General features: G+C 37.7%; 1 non-coding gene across 1 annotated transcript; it reads left to right on the top strand.

Moving 5' to 3' along the window:
- Positions 1–3,827: 3,827 nt before the first annotated feature.
- On the top strand, positions 3,828–3,935 carry LOC148580337 (small nucleolar RNA R71). The gene has a single exon (XR_015895818.1). It is a non-coding gene; the product is annotated as a small nucleolar RNA R71 (small nucleolar RNA).
- Positions 3,936–5,476: the final 1,541 nt, after the last annotated feature.

The raw sequence follows: 5,476 nt of genomic DNA, 5'->3' as shown, positions 1-5,476 counted from the left end.
TTGTCCCCAAGCAACTAAAAATCAAAATAGGATAAAAAGAAGAGAATATACTATAAATTCCAAACTATCAATGAAACAGAGCTTCAATCATATGAGCGGGACTTATAGCTTTTTGCCTCTTGAATAGTTTTGGCATCTCACTTTATCCATTGAGGTTCAGAATGATTGGCATCTATAGGAACTTCAGATTTCGAATAGTGTTATTGACTCTCTTAGTTCAGTATGATGATTCTTGAACACAGCTTCTTTATGAGTCTTGGCCGTGGCCCTAAGCACTTTGTTTTCCAGTATTACCACCGGATACATAAATGCCACAGACACATAATTGGGTGAACCTTTTCAGATTGTGACTCAGCTTTGCTAAAGTCCCCAATTAGAGGTGTCCAGGGTTCTTAAGCACACTCTTTGTTTTTTTGCTTTGGACCTTGACTTTAACCGCTCAGTCTTAAGTTTTCACTTGACACCTACACGCCACAAGCACATGGTTAGGGACAGCTTGGTTTAGCCGCTAAGACCAGGATTTTATTCCTTTAGTCCCTCCTATCCACTGATGCTCAAAGCCTTGGGATCCTTTTTATTTGCCCTTGCCTTTTGGTTTTAAGGGTTATTGGCTTTTTCTGCTTGCTTTTTCTTTTTCTTTCTATCTTTTTTTTTTTTCGCCTATTTTTTTATATTATATTTTTTTTCTGCAAGCTTTGTTTTTTTTTTTTTTGCTGCTTTTTCTTGCTTCAAGAATCATTTCTATGATTTTTCAGATTATCAAATAACATGTCTCCTAGTCATCATTCTTTCAAGAGCCAACATATTTAACATTCTTAAACAACAACTTCAAAAGACATATGCACTGTTCAAGCATACATTCAGAAAACAAGAAGCATTATCACCACATCAATATAATTAAACTAAGTTCAAGGATAAATTCAAAACTCATGTACTTCTTGTTCTTTTGAATTAAAACAGTTTTCATTTAAGAGAGGTGATGGATTCATAGGACATTTATAACTTTAAGACAAAGTTACTAACTACTAATGATCATGTAGTGAAGACACAAACATGGATAAGCACATAACATAGAAAACGAAAAACAGAAAAAGTAAGAGCAAAGAATGAATCCACCTTAGTGATGATGCCGTTTCAATGATGTTCTTGGGCTCTTCTATGTCTCTTCCTTGTCTTTGTTGCTCCTCCTTCATTGCTTTTTAGATCTTCTCTGATTTCATGAAGGATGATGGAGTGCTCTTGATGTTCCACCCTTAGTTGCTTCCAATAATTGTGTGGAAGAAAATGTATCCCCTGAGGTATCTCAGGGATCTCTTGATTTGCAGTCAAATGTTCTTCCACTGAGCTATAGACCCTTGATGGAAGCTTTTGTCTTCCCTTTCCTCTTTCTAGAGGTTTCTCTGGCCTTAGGTGCCATCAATGGTTATGGAAAAAACAAAAAAGCTATGCTTTTACCACACCAAACTTAGAATGTTGCTCGCCCTCGAGGAAAAGAAGAAAGAATGAAGAAGATATGGAGGAGATGGATGGGAGTGTGTATTCGGCCATATGGGTGGGATTGGGTGAGAGAGAGAGAGAGATGTTGAATTTTGAAGGTAGTGGGTGTATGGATGTGAGTGGTAAATGGATAACAGAAGGGATAATCATGAATGGAAAGAGAGATGATGAGGTAGGTGGAGATCCTGTGGGGTCCACAGATCCTGAGATGATCCTGTGGGGTCCACAGATCCTGAGGTGTCAAGGCATTTACATCCCTGCACCAATTTAGGCATGTAAAATGCCCTTGCACACAACTCTGGGCGTTCAGCGCCCCCTTTGCTGCCATTTCTGGCGTTGAACGCCAGAACCATGCTTGTTCTGGGCGTTCAGCGCCAGGATGCTCCCATTCTGGGCGTTCAGCGCCAGAACTATGCTCTGTTCTGGCGTTTGAACGCCAGACAGATGCTCCTCCAGGGTGTGATTTTTCTTCTGCTGTTTTTGATTCCGTTTTCAATTTTTATATTTATTTTGTGACTCCTCATGATCATGAACCTATAAAGACACATAACTAAGAAAAATATAGTTAGATAAATAAACATTGGGTTGCCTCCCAACAAGCGCTTCTTTAATGTCAATAGCTTGACAGTGGGCTCTCATGGAGCCTCACAGATGTGCAGAGCTTTGTTGAAACTCTCCAACACCAAACTTAGAGTTTGGATATGGGATTTCAACACCAAACTTAGAGTTTGGTTGTGGCCTCCCAACACCAAACTTAGAGTTTGACTGTGGGGGCTCTGGTTGACTCTGCTTTGAGAGAAGCTTTTCAAGCTTCCTCTCCATGGTTGCAGAGGGAGATCCTTGAGTTTTGAATACAAGGGAGTTCTCATTCCATTGAAGGACTATTTCACCTCTGTCAACATCAATCACAGCTCTTGCTGTGGCCAGGAAAGGTCTTCCTAGGATGATGGATTCATCTTCTTCCTTTCCAGTATCCAGGACTATGAAATTAGTAGGTATGTAAAGGCCCTCAACCTTTACTAATACATCTTCTACTTGTCCATAAGCCTGTCTTCTTGAGCTGTCTGCCATCTCTAGTGAGATTTTAGCAGCTTGCACCCCATAGATTCCCAGTTTCTCTATTACACAGAGGGGCATGAGGTTTATTCCTGAACCAAGGTCACACAGAGCTTTAAAGATCATGGTGCCTATGGTACAGGGTATTATGAACTTTCCAGGATCCTGTCTCTTCTGAGGCAATGTCAGTTGATCCAGATCACTTAGTTCATTGATGAACAAGGGAGGTTCAACTTCCCAAGCATCAATGCCAAACAATTTGGCATTCAGCTTCATGATTGCACCAAGAAACTTGGCATTTGCTCTTCAGTGACATCCTCATTCTCTTCAGAAGGGGAATACTCATCAGAGCTCATGAAGGGCATAAGGAGGGTCAATGGACTCTCTATGGTCTCTAGATGAGTCTCAGATTCCTTTGGTTCCTCAGAGGGAAGCTCCTTATTGATCACTGGACGTCCCAGGAGGTCTTCCTCCTTGGGATTCACGTCCTCTCCTTTCCTCACAGGTTCGGCCATGGCGCTTATGTCAATGGCCTTGCACTCTCCTTTTGGGTTCTCTTCTGTATTGCTTGGGAGAGTACTAGGAGGGATTTCAGTGATCCTTTTACTCAGCTGGCCCACTTGTGCTTCCAGATTTCTAATGGAAGACCTTGTTTCATTCATGAAACTTACAGTGGCCTTAGATAGATCAGAGACTAGATTTGCTAAATTAGAAGCATTTTGTTCAGAGTTCTCTGTCTGTTGCTGAGTTGATGATGGAAAAGGCTTGCTATTGCTAAACCTGTTTCTTCCACCATTATTAAAGCCTTGTTGGGGCTTTTGATCCTTCCATGAGAAATTTGGATGATTTCTCCATGTTGAGTTATAGGTGTTTCCATAAGGTTCACCTAAGTAATTTACCTCTGCTATTGCAGGGTTCTCAGGATCATAAGCTTCTTTTTCAGGAGAAGCCTCTTGAGTACTGTTGGCTGCAGCTTGCATTCTATGCAGACTCTGAGAGATCATATTGACTTGCTGAGTCAATATTTTATTCTGAGCCAATATGGCATTCAGAGTATCAACCTCAAGAACTCCCTTCTTCATAGGCGTCCCATTACTCACAGGATTCCTTTCAGAAGTGTACATGAACTGGTTATTAGCAACCATGTCAATGAGTTCTTGAGCTTCTGCAGGCGTTTTCTTTAGGTGAATGGATCCACCTGCAGAGGTATCCAATGACATCTTTGATAACTCAGATAAACCATCATAGAATATATCCAGGATGGTCCATTCTGAAAGCATGTCAGAAGGACACTTTTTGGTCAACTGTTTGTATCTTTCCCAAGCTTCATAGAGGGATTCACCTTCTTTCTGTCTGAAGGTTTGAACATCAGCTCTAAGCTTGCTCAGCTTTTGAGGAGGAAAGTACTTGGCTAAGAAAGCCGTGACCAGCTTATCCCAAGAGTTCAGGCTGTCTTTGGGTTGAGAATCCAACCATAATCTAGCTCTGTCTCTTACAGCAAAAGGAAAAAGCATGAGCCTGTAGACTTCAGGATCTACTCCATTAGTCTTAACAGTATCACATATCTGCAAGAATTCAGTTAAGAACTGAAAAGGATCTTCAGATGGAAGTCCATGAAACTTGCAGTTCTGCTGCATCAGAGAAACTAATTGAGGTTTCAGCTCAAAGTTGTTTGCTCCAATGGCAGGAATGGAGATGCTTCTTCCATGTAAACTGGAATTAGGTGCAGTAAAGTCACCAAGCATCTTCCTTACATTATTATTATTTTCGGCTGCCATCTCCTCTGCCTGTTCGAAAATTTCTGAAAGGTTATCTCTGGATTGTTGTATTTTAGCTTCTCTTAATTTTTTCTTCAGAGTTCTTTCAGGTTCTGGATCTGCTTCCACAAGAATGTTCTTATCCTTGCTCCTGCTCATATGACAAGGAAGAATGGACAGAAAAATAATAATAATAATGGAGATCCTTTATACCACAGTATAGGGATCCCTGTGTGAGTGGAAGAAGAGGGGGAGACAAAGAATGTAATATAATGGAAGAAACACAACTGTGAGGATGGAAGGAGGTGAAATGAGATGTTAGGATATGAGTGAATAAATAGAATAGGATGGGGGAGGGATAATTTTCGAAAATTATTTTGAAAAAGAGTTAGTGATTTTTGAAAAATGGTTTTTGAAAAATGTTAGAAATTTTTCGAAAAATTTTTTTTGAAATTAAAAATAAAAAATAAAAATAATTAGTTAATTAAAAAGAAATTTTTGAAAAAGAGGGAAGATATTTTCGAAAATGAGAGAGAGAAAGTTAGTTAGGTAGTTTTGAAAAAGTTAAGAAACAAACAAAAAGTTAGTTAGTTAGTTGAAACAAATTTTGAAAAGATAAGAAGTTAGGAGGTTAGAAAAGATATTTTGAAAAGATATTTTTGAAAAAGATAAGATAAGAAGATATTTTTGAAAAGATATGATAGGAATTAGTTTTTGAAAAAAAGATTTGATTTTTAAAATCACAATTAATGACTTGATTCATAAGAAATCACAAGATATGATTCTAGAACTTAAAGTTTGAATCTTTCTTAACAAGCAAGTAACAAACTTCAAATTTTTGAATCAAAACATTAATTGATTATGTCATTTTCGAAAATTTGGTATAAAAATAAGAAAAATATTTTTGGAATTTTCGAAAATAACTAAGAATTTTGAAAAAGATTTGATTTTTGAAAAAGATTTTGAAAAAGATAAGATTTTCAAATTGAAAATTTAATTTGACTCATGAGAAACAATTTAATTTTAAAATTTTTTGAAAAAGTCAACTCAAATTTTTGAATTTGATGAGAGAAAAAGGGAAAGATATATTTTTTTTATTTTTGAATTTTTTATGAAAAACATGAAAAATATGCAATGCATGAAATTTTTTAGATCAAAACAATGAA

Source organism: Arachis ipaensis, chromosome B10 (genome assembly GCF_059453495.1).
Source record: "Arachis ipaensis isolate K30076 ecotype BB chromosome B10, ASM5945349v1, whole genome shotgun sequence".
Taxonomy (NCBI): domain Eukaryota; kingdom Viridiplantae; phylum Streptophyta; class Magnoliopsida; order Fabales; family Fabaceae; genus Arachis; species Arachis ipaensis.
The sequence above is the reverse complement of the archived record's forward strand: the minus strand, read 5'-3'. Positions and strand labels throughout refer to the sequence as shown.